Source organism: Solanum verrucosum, unplaced genomic scaffold, assembly GCF_900185275.1.
Source record: "Solanum verrucosum unplaced genomic scaffold, falcon-dt-bn FXZP01000062.1, whole genome shotgun sequence".
In the NCBI taxonomy this organism is placed as follows: Eukaryota; Viridiplantae; Streptophyta; class Magnoliopsida; order Solanales; family Solanaceae; genus Solanum; species Solanum verrucosum.
This window is the reverse complement of record NW_026020477.1, coordinates 6732644-6747650: the sequence shown is the minus strand read 5'-3', so window position 1 is coordinate 6747650 and position 15007 is coordinate 6732644. Positions and strand designations below refer to the sequence as shown.

The 15007-nt window shown below is 31.0% G+C and overlaps 2 protein-coding genes across 2 annotated transcripts in view; one reads left to right on the top strand and one right to left on the bottom strand.

Annotated features, from left to right (window-relative positions):
• LOC125809204 (uncharacterized) overlaps positions 1-1324 on the top strand; it is a 175684-nt gene extending 174360 nt beyond the window's left edge. Inside the window, exon 4 of the transcript XR_007441781.1 lies at positions 1315-1324. The gene's annotated coding sequence lies outside the window, so the exon portion shown is untranslated. The remainder of the gene's footprint in view (positions 1-1314) is intronic.
• The window catches only part of LOC125809198 (gamma-glutamylcyclotransferase 2-3), a 1073903-nt gene that overhangs the window by 837223 nt on the left and 221673 nt on the right, over positions 1-15007 (bottom strand). The gene's annotated exons all lie outside the window — the stretch shown is intronic.

Below are 15007 nucleotides of genomic sequence, written 5' to 3'. Positions count from 1 at the left end.
TTCCACAATTTGTCTTGCTTCTTCCACTATGTCTAGTATCTCCCATGGTATTTTCCATTCCCTAAGTATCATTTTCATGATTCCTAGTGATATGTTTGTAGAATAACCTTCTTTAGCTTGCTTTTTATACAGTAAATTATCCCTCTTAGTACTGGTGTCGCGCCATATACTACTTTATATTGATATATTAAGCATTTTGAACACCCTAAACAACAACAATGAGTCGTAGCTCAGTGGCAAAAGTGTGTCCAATATGTACACAATACCCAAGTTGGAATCACTGCATCTATGTTTTGTATATTTTGTTTAATGTGGTCTGCTATAAAACAATTAATTAAATTAAAAACGAAATACTTTGTTGTCTATAGAGTGGTAGCTTAGTGGCAATAGTGTGAAGAAGTTTGTTTGCCATTGAGGTTCAATTTCCCATGGCCACATTTGTTTTCTATGTTGGCTTTATTTTGGACACCCTTCACGAATTTTTTGCCTACGCCACTACTCACCAATATATTTGTGCTAATTCCAGTACTTTTTATCATGAGTTTAGCTGAAGGTTATGAATAATTCACTCCTAAACCTTTGCCTTCCTAGAAGGGGGGAGAAGACTCGAAGCACCCAAACTTTTCAACATGGTATTAGAGATGACAAACATTATAACTATGTTGAAATCTTTCTATCTCCAAAACGAATCAGGCCACAAGTGAGAGATGTGAGAGTTGAAAACATTATTAATTAATTAATTAAAAATATGTGGTATTTAATCAATCAAACATAATTTTAAATGACATTGTCACACGATTCAACATTTTCAAAGAAAACATAAAATTTTAATTAGGAAGTAAGAATTTAAATTAAACAAATCTCATGAGAAAATAAATTAAAGATGTGGTCAACATATATATATAAAACTAGACATGGTCATTCCATAAAAGCCCTTTATGAACCAATACTATTGGTGGGAAATGAAAAAATTAAAATGTTAAGTTTTTCTCTACCTTTCACACTATATATATAATCATTCTCTAAGTCTTTTATTTCACCAAATCCCCATTTCTCTCTTTCATTTGCTTTTTCTATTATTTTTTTTTTTGCTCTCTCCCAATGGCCAACTCTCATGCTAAGAATGTGCCCCCTCCTCATCCCCTCCCCCCCTTTCCCAATCTCCCCTTCCATCTTCCCCTGCCCCTTCCCCTCCTTGTGTTTGCAAGGAGGCTACTCCAACTGTTGACACTGAGATCTTAGGAGTTTATGGGAGTAGCGCCCCCATCCACTCAGTCAATGCTCCTCCTAGAAAAAGGGGAAACATGCCGAAAGCTGGGGAAAGAACATCTGTGGTTCGGGCAAAAAGGCCCAATGTTGAGGCTTTTGGACCAGCAACAACAACGGATGCATCAGCATTGTGATCGTTGGAGTTAGTGGTTCAAATGATGGTTAACATGATGACCAGTCAGAATTCTCGTCCCAGTCAGGAACATATGAACTTACTTCCGGATGAGAATGCATGTAAATGATCAACGATGTCAGCGTATCAAACGCAATTTCACATGCATAGCAGATTCTCATGCTCTATGACAACTCTAGTGATTCTGGTGCTAGTGCTGGTGCAGGTATAGGTGGAAGCACAAATGCAAATGCAACATGTTCATAATCTGCACATGTTGCACCTGCATCTGCTCTTGTGCCTGCACCTGCACCAGAATCACTAGAGCTAACATGCTATATATGTGAAATTGTGTTCAATACGTTGGCATCGTTGATCATTCACATGTATTCTCATCTAGAAGTGAGTTCGTATATTCCTGACTGGGACGGCGATTCTGACTGGTCATTATGTTCACCATTATTTGAACCACTTACAACTGATGAAAACTCCAACGATCTCAATGTTGATGCGTCCGCTGTTGTTGCTCCAAAAGTTTCAACATTAGGCCTTTTTGCCCGAACCACATATGTTCATTCCCGAACATTCAACATGTTTCCCCTCTTTCTAGGAGGAGAATTGACTGAGTGGATGGGGGCGATACTCCCATAAACCCCTAAGATCTCAGTGTCAGCAATTTGTGTAGCCTCCTTGCGAACACAAGGATGGGAAGAGGCAGGGAAAGATGGAGGGGGAGATTGGAGAGGGGGAGAAGGAGGGGGGACATTCTTAGCATGAGAGTTGGCCATTGGGAGAGAGCAAAAAAATAATAATAGAGAAAGGAAATGAAAGAGAGAAATGGAAATTTGGTGAAATAAAAGACTTAGAGAAGGATTATATATAGTGTGAAAGGTAGAGAAAAACTTAACATTTGAATTTTTTCACTTCCCACCAATAGTGTCGGTTCACAAAGGGCTTTTATGGAATGATCATGTCTAGTTTTATGTATATATGTTGACCACATCTTTAATTTATTTTGCTCATGAGATTTGTTTAATTTAAATTCTTACTTCCTAATTAAAACTTTATGTTTTCTTTGAAAATGTTGAAGCGTGTGACAATGTCATATATATTACGTTTGACTGATTAAATAGCACATATTTTTAATTAATTACTTACTAATGTTTTCAACTGGCACATTTCTCACATGTGGCCTGAACGTTTTGGAGATAGAAAGATTTCAATATAATTATAAATTGCACTATCTTATTTTAATGCTTAAGATATTAGGGAAAATATGTTTTTTTATTTATTTAATTATATCTTCAACATATTTACCTTTTCATCTCGGCCTAATTTCGTATTATGGGTCAAACACTTGGAAATAATTGGTGGGGGCGAGACTTGAAATCAGGATTAGAACTGCCTATGATGATGAATGTTAAAGTATGTAACCATCTCATTTAAAAATTTCAAGTCAGAGAAACACATGACTTACGGTTCCTTACATTCTTACCTCATTTTTTATCATGGCCCAAACACATGAAAATTCTTTTTTAATGAAGAGCGACAATTCAACTCGAACCCTAGACTTGTATAATATATTTTGATACAATGTTGAAGTGGATGACCATATGATTTAAAATTTTATATATTAGAGTAAAACTGAATTGTATTTTCAATACACCCTCACCTCTCGACCTAATTTCTTTCTTATGAGCCAAACACGTGGAAATAATTGATGGAGGCAAGACTTATAAACTCTGGACTAGTACTACCTACTATAATACAATATTGAAGTATATGACCATCTCATTTTGTGATATCTTTGATATACGTACACATATGCTCACTCAAGTCCTGACTTAATTTTTGTTCATGGGTCAAACACATGAATATTCTTGTTTAGTAATAGGTGGTGGTATGATGGTGACACTCGAACCCTAGACCAGTATTACTTACTTTGATATATACCATATTGAAGTGTGTATCTATCTCATTTTAAAAATTTAAGCTATTAGAGATAATATATTTTTATTTATTTCTTAAACTCTGTGTCTAGTCAACGTAGTTTCTTACTTGTTCACTTGATATAGGTTCCAGTTGACATGGTTGTAAATACAACAATGGCTGCTCTGGCAAAACATGGAAATTTGCAAAATCCACAACTAAATGTTTATCATGTGGCATCATCATCTATAAATCCTCTCTCATTTTCTCAAATTTTTTACTATTGCTATGATTTTTTCAAATTATTTCCTTCTGTTAATTCAAAAGGAGATAAATTTGAGGTTAAAAAAATGAGATTTTTTGACAAAATATCAGATTTTGAAAATTATATTTGGGAGGTATTATCCAAGCAGCATGAAGTGCAAGATGGAAAAGCGCTTACAAAGATTCAAATACGTTTAATTAAATAGAAGTTGGAATATTTGAAGAACTTTAGCAAACTTTATGAACCCTACTTTTTCTACAAATGCTGGTACGTGTGATATTTAGTTTATCATTTTTGAATTTATAATATTTATGACACGATCAATACATGACTCTGATATTTCCTAAATGAAATATTTTAATAGTGACATAAATGAATTAAGACAGAAATTAAGAATATGTCATTACTAAAATATCATGAGAAATGGATGTGTAATTGCTAAAAAAAATATTTTTTTAACTTTTACTCGATGTTCAGTATTCGTATTAAGACCTGATTATTCCATAAATAATTTATTTTTTCTTTTGCTAGGTTTGACAATTGCAATGTACGAAAGCTAATGGGAGACATGTCTGAAGAAGAAAAAAAAAGCTTTGAAATTGATGTGACAAAAATTAATTGAAAAAATTATATTAAAAATACGCATATTCCTGGTGTACAAAAATATGTACTAGAAGGGAAAAGGGTAAATTAATTCTTAATATTGGAACAATTAATTTGTTAGTGATTTGTGTGATAAACACTTAATTATTCAAGATTATATCATTTATGATTGTAATATTATTGAGTGTACTTGTTTGTTGTTTAATAAGAAAAGATTGTTTGCCACTGATTCCTATTTTATTCTGTAGGATTAGTTTAGATTTTAATTTTCTGAGAGTATAATACTATTTCATTCTAGGGTTTGAAATTAAAATTTTAAGGTGAATCTTTAGTCTTGTATACAATAATGAACGTAAAATGAACTAAGATAACACTTATTATTAAACAGAAGAATAGTGGGCTGTTACATGTTGTTATGAATCTTCTACTCTAATTTTTGTTAACATTATTAATTAATTGCATAAACTTGATTTCATCACCTATAAATTGTGCCAATTAACAATAATATACTCCAAGTAGGCTAAAAAAAACAAGTAGCATATTTAAACTATTGTTGATTATATTATACATGAATATATTTCTGAGTATAAATTAAAGAAATAGATATGATATGGCTGATAATATGAATTTAATGGCTCAACTTGCGATTATATGATCCTAAATACATTTTATGTTTATGTCCAAAATAAATATAAGTTATTGTCGTAAAAACTTAAAATTTCATCCGTTACTTATCCCCTCTTATACGGACATCAATTGTTCGAACTTTTGATCCTTGGCTCAAAAGACTTTATTTTAGATAAAATCGTCTTTTCATAGTTTCTCTTAAATTATCATATCTTATTATAATATTATATATTACATATTGATGTTAATAAACATAATATACTCATTGAATAGGTAGAAGCCTTAATGTGGATAAAAAGTACTCCCTCAGTTCATTTTTACTTTATCACAATTTAATTTGACACACATGTTAAAAAAATAATTAATAATATAGGTATTTTACCAAATTATTCCCTATTAAATGATGTCTTGAAAAATAATTTAGAAAATAAATATTTAATGCTAATGGTAAAACATGTAAAAAATATTATTGTCTTTTCTTGATATATCAAAAGTGACAAGTAAAAATGAATATTTATTTTAGGAATAATTGACAAGTAAAAGAGAACGGATGGAGTATGTGACGTCCAACATACCAATTAGTGACGCGTTTTAAAATCGTGCAGGCCTAGGCCCAAAACTGACAATATTACTAGTGGGTTGGACCGTTACAAAGTAATTAAAAGATAATAATAAGGTAGGAGTTCTAACGTTATAAAGAGTAAATTTTAGGTTTACAAACATAAAAAAAATATTTGTATGTTATAGTTATAGTTTTCATAATTGGGCTCCATAGGCGAATGACAAGTGTTTGTTACATATTACAATTAAATTAAATTGTGATTATAACCTTTAATTTGAATTAATAATTTGCAATTTTATACAATTTCCCTTTTTGTTTCACATTAAGAGTCATTCACCTTTTTAACTCTTAATATGGAAAGTTTTATAACTCCTAACTATGGTAGTTTATGGAATCTTAAAGTCACATCTCTGTAATTGACTTCAAAATACTAAAATTATTGAAAGCCAATAGCAATAAATATATATCTTCTGATTTTACAGCCAAAATCATTCAGAAAGCCACAATTTTATTTGTATGATGAAGACATATCATATGTAATGTGACTTTCAATTGATAGTGTGATTTTTGTACCCTCTTTAAATAGCCCTAACTATCAATTTATTCATCTTCATGCTATCCATGACACTCATGCCAACGAGGAAACATTTAAAAAGAAGGATTGATCGATTTTTAGATTGACAAACTTTTAAAAGAAATATTCTATTTCATTTTTTAGTTTATAAACTCGACTAATGTAATATTTTTTAATTTCATTTCGCATGAGTTTTAATTTAATTTATTACAAATATTTGTGTTAAATTATTGTACTCATATATAATGTAGTTTATATTTTGTTTACTTTTTCTTTTTTTAATCAATACATGTGAAGTAACTTTTTTTTAATCAATGCACCTGAACTTCACTTTTCTTTTGTCACCTACAACTTCATGTGTCTCTGTAAGGTGGCAGACCCATAAGAAAAGTTGGGTGCAGATAGAGAGGTGAATTGTAACGACCTATTTTGGTCATTAGGGAACAATCAATGTGGAAAGAATTTGGGTCAGAAAACTTTTGAGTAGTGACTTGAAAATTCCTAGTCTAGTCCAGATTTGGACGAAATCTGAGTCATGTGAGGTCTAGGGAAATCTGGTAATGAATGAGAGGTTCAATAATGAAGTTGATTATATGAGTGGATAACCAAGACATTAAGGAGCCCGTACGGCTTTACTGAATCGAATTCAGGCGTGTAGAACTCCCGAAACTGATCTTAGCGTGAACGGGTAGTTTTTAAACGTCAATGGTTGAGGGTGTGTTGTGAAATGGGGGTTTGAAACTAAAATTCCGAGGTTCTGTCTCCGTATAAGCTGTCGGGGCGGGATTTATCTTGCCATGGAGGGGTCGTTGTGGCGGGATGGAGTTCGCTATGGCGGCCCAATCACGACTTAAGTCCGGGAAAAACCCTAATTTCTTTATTTTTCTGCAAACTTCGTTCTTAAGAGTTAGGAGACGATATAGAGAGAGAGAGACTGTTTGGCATCATGTAGTTTTGGCATTGGGTGAAAGTGCATGCAATGTTACAAGCATAATTTTGAGGAGCTGTTGTGGGATGATAATTATGTGGAAGATGGACGGCGCATTATACACACCTCAGGGTCGAAAATACAATCCACAGTTCTTTCTTTCATGCACCCAAGGACACAAACACCATATTCCCTAACTTCATCATCTCCCATGCATCCTATTACTAAAATAATATTAACCATTAAAACCACTAAAGTAGTTTTCCCCTCCATTTTGTTCTTGATATAAAAGTAGCTACAACTTCTATCAAAGATAAACTAGACTATTGTATTTCTAACTAGCAAGTATATACTCTAGCTAGCAACCTCGTCCTCATTTAAATATAGGAAGGTTTGATTTAGGGTATGTTTGGTATGAAAGGGAAATGATTTTCTAGAAAAAAAATTTAAAAAACAAATAAGTTTTTTATTTTATTTTATGGTGTTTGGTAAGTAAGAAAAAAAATTGTTGGACAATGCAAACATCATGCTTATGACAAGGCCCACGAGGGGCTGAGTGGCTCGGGTCGGAGTTGTTGGGTATTTGCCTTGAGTTTCTTATCATAATTGGGTTTTTACTTTTAGGAAAAGGAAAACGTGTAATCTCCATAATTGGGTAGTCCCTTTCTTGTAGGAAAAAGTTGAGGACTCTATAAATAGAGACTCATTCTTTCTAACTTAGTAGTATTCACAATGTAGTCCTAAGGGTTTTAAGAGTTTTGTGTAGGGGGAAATAGTGCGACACAAGTGTTATGTTAACACTTATGTGTGAACCTCTTTTTATTCCTAGTGAATCGTGTGATGTTACTTCTCTAGATATTTTGTACTCTCATCTTTATATAGTGAATTGCTCATCTTCTCTTGTGGATGTAGGTCGATTGACTAAACCACGTTAAATCTTTGTGTCTTATGGTATATTTCTCGTTTGTGTTCTTACTCATTATCTTTTGAGGTTTGCTTTGTTAGCTTCCGCATGACACCTGATTATTTCGCTCCTAACAGGAGTTATGATCGAACATGACACTTGTTTGATGGACTTAGTTAAGAAATGAGTTGCACTTTTGCTATCATCAGCTATAGCTTTTGGTAAATGTTTGATCCTAACAAAAAAATTATCTCAAGGTATTTATATGTTATCTATAGAATAGGATGGTCATGGAGTGGGTGTTGGGGATCAGGTGGGTGGGGATGAGATAATTAACTTGGAATGTTACTTATACAACTTGTTTTCCCTATCTTCATTAAACACTCATTTTCCTTATTTTTAAGAGACTTGTTTTCTAGGAAAAAATATTTTTCAAATTCAAAAACATGGTTCCTCCAAATTAAAGCAAACACACCCTTAAGTGCATGTGAATATACTTGTCACCCTTTGAAGATGAGTCATAGTGACACTTGTCTCCTATATATTTCCTTTTTTCCATATGATAATTTTACGTATCTTTAATCGTAGCTCACTTTAGCTAATTGCCAATTCTGTGTTTCTATTTAATTTTATTGTTCTTACTGTATTTATAGAGGATTATTTAATTTTGTAGAATCATTTTACATAGTTAAAATAGTTCTTTTAAGATAATACTCAATACGATTAATTAAATAGTACTGTTTATTATAAGTAATATTGCTTACAAATTTGTTTCTTTTCAAATGTATAAAACAAAAGGTGGTATAGGAGAATCTAATAACTATTACTATCATTGGGCATAGTCAATTATTTATGAGATTTTTTTTTTCAAATTGGTATCAAAATCTCTGCAATCTGAAAATTAAATAATTTTTACGGTCGCTGGGAATTAGTCAATGTGTATTACCCAGCTGAGTTGGAGATACTACCAAAAAAAAAAAAAGTTGAAGACAAATGTTTCAATAATTGAAAGTTCGTAACAAGTGCATCAATAATATAATTGAATATACAATTTTGAATTATGAGAGAATATTGAAAAATAGTTTAAAGTTGGAGAAGAAAATAAAATTTATAGAGAGTATTCAAATATGGACGAGTAAATTATTTTCCTCATATATGAAATGTAAAAGGTCGTTTGATACATAAGATAATAAGAATAATAATATGAGATAAGATTAATTGAGATTAATTTTAACTTATGTTTAAGTAGAAGTATTAGTTAATTCTGAAAGAATTTTTACACTAAAATAATGAGGTTACTATAGAGATAATTACTAAAGTGTAGTCCATAAAGTTGCTTTATATAATTTAGCCAAAATTTTCCATGCTTAACTAAATTGACCAAAAAAGGAGTTCAAGCATTGTCTACAACTTTAATTTGGAAAATCACAAATTACATATGCAATTATTATTGTAACAAAATCTTAAGAGAGCAAAGTGTCAGCCATTTTCAAAAGATTTTTCAATCAATTCTATTGTGATTCATGATATCTCACCTAATCAGCTATCACCAGATCTATCTCTCCACAAATTTTTAAACAACTCCATTTTATTATTTGAGAGAAATCAACTGGCAAAGTATGACAAAATTATGTTTGTATAATAGTATATATAATTATATATTTATTATATATGATTGCACAAATACCTCTTATAATTTAGTATAATATTATATATTGACGCATAATATTGTATATTAAGTTTTTAAAAAAATTGTAAGAAACAAATATGAAAGTTTTGGATATTCTTGTATATCGAATGTATATTATTGTTTATCAAATTATAATTTGGGCTAAAGATTTGTAAGGTAAGTTTTTTGATGTCATTTGTGTACACAATCTTGTTGATTTCAAACATTTAGGAGTCGTTTGGTTGGACAAATTATCCCAGAATTTATTATTCTGGGATAACTTATTCCATCATTATGATATAAATAGTGAGATAAATTATTCCAAACATAACAACTAAATAAGATACCAAAATTTTGTCCCTCATTATTTTTTGTGCTAGGACTATTTACTTCCCAAGTCCTTCAATTACTCATCTTATAGTCTCTCTCCGTTTTTATTGTTTGTAAAAGAATTAGCAATACACTTCTTTTTAAAAAAAGAATATAGTAGAATTTATTGCTTTCAAATTTTCAAAAAGTCGTGATGTGCATGGGTTCCATGTTTGTTTATAAATTTATTTTTAAGTGATATTAAAAATGAAATTTAATTATCTCACTAAATATAAAATAAATACCTAATAAATATTATTAATATTAATAAATTTCAAGTGGTATCGATTAAACAATTTAAATTTTTTACGTTAAATATAAATTAGGGATAAGGGTCTGAAAAATATATACTTCAACTTTGGTCGAATTTGTTGTTGCGATACTAAACTTTCATGAGGACATATTACCTCCCTAGACTATTTAATACCGTATTTTTTACCCCCTGAACTATTTAATAGTGTATTTTAAAGGTATATATGTGTCCACGTGGACACATTACTATTTATAATTTTGCATTATTTTTTATGTCCACGTGGGAAAATATATATGTTTAAAATACGGTATTAAATAGTCTAGGGAGTTAATAGGTCCTCATGAAAGTTTAGTATCACAACAGCAACTTCGACCAAAGTTGAGATATTTTTCAGACTCATATCCCTATAAATTATAATATACATTTGTGTGATAGTAAATCATCTTATTCTTTTTTTGCGCAAATTTAATGTGAAGAGGTTCATTGAGATCGATGTTCATAATTAAATTATGATTCTTTATTGATTGTTGAATTTTACTCAAAATAGTTACAAAATATACACAAATATTACCAACATTCAAAATAATAAATCTATAACTAAAAGATATGAATTTAAAACTAAAGGTCAAAGCTAAAGCGAGTCCATAATTGCGAAAAAATTGTACACTAATCAACTTAAAGTAAAACAGAAAAAACAATTTTAAAACATTTTAAAAAAAATGTCATTACTAAACCAGACACATTGACGGCCTCAAAACTCACTCTGATATAAAAAGAGAAAAAAGGATCATATTGCAACCGGAAGTAACTGCAGAGCACAAATTAAAGTGATCAAAATGAAACTGCAAAATATTAATTAATTCTGTTACTCAATACTTCTTTAATTTCCTTTGTAATAACATTTGACCTACAAATTATAGTCAAAATGAAACTTCTTATGTTAAAAGTTGCTTTAAATGAAACATTATATAATATCACACTCCCATTTTTTACTCATCCATTTTAATTAATCCCTAAAAAATGGCTCAAGGCAAATACTTGTCATCAACAACACTTATATTTCTATTTTTAATTTCTCATAATTTTTTGTTTATTGTAGCAGAAGTTGTACAACCAATTGTTTATTCTCCAAAAGACAAAAAAACTTATATTGTTTATACTGATAGTTCTGATTATGTCAAAATCTTAGCCTCAGTATTGGGAAGGTTCATTTTATATATATCTATATCATTTTCTTGTTAATTCTTCTTACTTTAATTAATGTCATTTTTAGTGTAAACTTACATTTTAAATATTTGTTTAGTGAGGAGGCAGCAGAACAGGCAATATTGTATACTTATCATCATGTAATAAGAGGATTTTCAGCTTCATTAACTCTTGCACAAGCTGCTCGTTTATTAGGTAAATTTGCATTTTTATATTTTGTGTCATTTTATTTAATGCTTAATTTTGTTGAAAAGAGGAAACATATACTTACACTTTGTATAGGATGGTTGTTATCAGTTGTATTGTATTGCTGATTTTAGTATCATGGTTGTTTTGATTGTTAGTTAAATTTTATTGTAACATATTGTTTAAATTCGTTGTTAGATAATCATGAAAAGTCTCATTTTGTGTAATGACCAATTTGGTATGATCGCATTCATGTTGCCCTAATATTATTTTTCCTTATTCTGTCTTTACTTATTAGTTAGATATTGAAAATGGTGCATGCACCACCTAAATCAACATTTTTAATTTGCAGATCATGAAGATGTATTAAGTGTTAAAGAAAGCGCAACATATCACTTGCATAAGGGATTTCAAGGTCCAACCAGCAATTAACAAAGAGATTTGTCAAATGATCAATAAGTTTTTGAAAGCAAATTATATTCTTGTAATCTTCTAGACATTGACAAAATAAAGAAGAATTTTTCAATTTAATTTGAGACAGTCACATCCCCTTTTTCTCAACTCTCAAAAGGATAATCTGATCTCTTTCAAGAAATCGAAAGTGCACTTCGAATATACAAACTTCACATGCCTTCTTTTAGTATCAAATCTAATTAGAAGTATTCAAACAAGATTTTCGAACCCCATAGAATTGTAAATGCCTTCCCAATGTGCTTGCACATCTTAATTATGTCAATAAGTTGTTTGTTACCTTGAGGTCTAGGTCAATATTCCCCTCAAATTATCCTCCCTTTTTTCCAACTCCAAATATTTTGAAACTATCTTAATTATAAAATTACACCAACATAAGCATAACCCCGCTAAAATAATTAACTCAAAAGACGACAAAAATACTACATTATGAGGCAAATAATGGCTAAATATATGTAATTTAGGAACATCACCAGCGGCTTATATTATATTGAAGAACCAAACAAGAAAAAAATGAAACGAACTAAATAAATTACGATTTGGTACTATCGAAAAATCAAAAAATTGAAGAACTAAATTAAATTTTTGAAGAACCAAACGTTGATCTCTTCATGGACTGCACATCTGAAAAAAATTAGGATGTATAATTTTTAGAAATTGATATGATAACATAATTAAGCGAAATGTAGAAAACAAAAAACTAAATACTTTTTCTATTTCAAAATAAGTGAATTATTGGGATATTGCACACCATTTAAGAAAGAAAATATTAAGGCACTAATTACATATTATTTTCCATTTTTATCTTTTTAATTATTCTCAAATTACTCTTTAGAATGACTAAACATTGATCATGATATCTACTCTCAATACTAACTAAAATTTTAATTTATTTCTAATACAAAATTCGATACGTGATTCTTAAAATAACTAAACAATTTAGTGAAACTAATTTTTTGGAGGTAAAATCTTAACAAAAATTTAGACTCCTTCGTGATAATCTTTATTGATGACATCTTGATTTGTTCTTACAGTAAAGAGGAGCTTGAGTATCATTTGAGGATAGTGTTGGGTTTGCTCAAAGAGAAATAACTTTATGCAAAATACTTTAAGTGTGAATTTGGGTTGCTTTCTGTGTCCTTTTTTGGCCATGTAATAAAAGAAAAGGTTATGGTAGACCCGTAAAATATTGAGGCGGTTAATAATTAGCAAGATCTACTTCTTGACTGAGATTCATAGCTTTATGGGGTTGGTTATAGTTACTACTGTAGGTTCGTGAAAAGATTTACCTTTACTCTTTCTAATTTAACTGACCTGACTCAGGAGGCATCATTCCTTTGGTCTGAGGAGAACTTCTCATAGCTCAAGACATTGTTAACTACCACCCATATTCTTGCTTTGCCACTAAAGGGTAAAATTTTTATTGTATATTATGATTCTTCATGTTCTAGTTTAGGTATTGTTTTTATGCAAAGAAAAAAAAGTTATCACATATTCTTCTAGAAAATTGAAAGAATACGAAAAATTATCCTACTAATGAATTGAAGTTGGTTGTCAAGTTTTTGCACTTAAAATATGGAGGGATTATTTGTATTGAGTTTTTTTTTTTCTGAAGTGTTTACTAACCACCGTAGCCTAGGAGCTGAACTTGAGGCAATGTAGATGGATGAAACTATTAAATGATTATGAAGTCACCATTCTCTATAATTCAGATCAGGGTTGGATTGAGTATAAAGGCTAAGAGCATAGGTAGCTTGACTTGCTTCACATTTACCAAACATCCACGGGCTAGGAAAGTGCAGGCTTTGGCTAAAGTCTGATTCTACTTGAGATATCTGAAAAGGGTGGATTACCAGCTAGTATAGAAGCAAGGTCTATATACTGGATCAAATTAAGGCTGAGCAATTTGAAAATGTAAAATTGAGTAAGATTTGTGACAAAGTTGTGCAAGGTGAGGCCAAAGAGGCCATTCTTGATGGTGAAAGTGTTTTGCGTATCAAGGGATGAGTTTGAGTGCCCCATGTTGGAGATTTAATACCTACCATTCTTGTTGAGGCTAATAGATCGAGAAACTTTGTACATCTTGGTGTGTGTGATTTGAGGAAACATTAGTGGGGTCAAATGAAGCAAGACATAGTTGATTTTGTGGTCAAGTGTCGGAGCTGTCAATAGGTCAGGTTAAGTACACATATCAAAAGACTGATGATACACTTTAGTAGATACCCTTTTCTGATTGAAAGTGGGAAATGATAGTTATGGACATTGTTATTAGATTTCTCAAGACCTTAAGGAAATATGATTGGATGTGATTTATTATAGATAAGTTGACTAAGTCTGCACATTTCATTCTAGTACAGGTAACATATAACATATAGAACTTAACTAAGGTATATCATAAAGAGATGGTTAGGCTGCATGGGGTTCCCATTTCGATTATTTCTAATAGAGGTATGTAATTTTCCTTTAAACTTTGGGTAAAACTACATGATAAGTTGGGAACTAAATTTGATCTTAGCACAACATTTTACCCTCGAACCGATGGTTACTTCAAGTGGACGATTCAGGCATTGAAAGACATGCCGCACTTGTGTCATGGATTTTAGGGGTTATTTGGATCAATATATACCTTTGTCTGAATTTGTGTATAACAATAGTTATCATTCGAGCATTGACATGACATCATTTGAAGTCTTGTATGGAAGGAAATATGGCATCATTTGAGGTCTTGTATGGGAGAAAATTTAGATTTCTATTTAGGTGGTTTGATGCTATAGAGGTGAGACTATAGGGTACAAATCTTTTAAAGGATTTGTTGGTTAAAGTAAAGTTTCTTTAGAAAAGATGGTAGCGGCCCAGAGCAGGCAAACAAAGTACACAGGTCAAAAGGTAAGAGGCATACACTATGGAGAGTGAGATTTATGGAGGGTGAGCATATGTTGCTTAAGGTGTTACCCGTGAAAGGGGTTATACGATTTGAAAAGATGGATAAATTTAGTCCAAGATATACTAGATTGTTTGAAATTCCTTAGTGTGTAGGGTCGGTAGTATATAGATGGACATTGCCTCTAAGTTTGACAGGA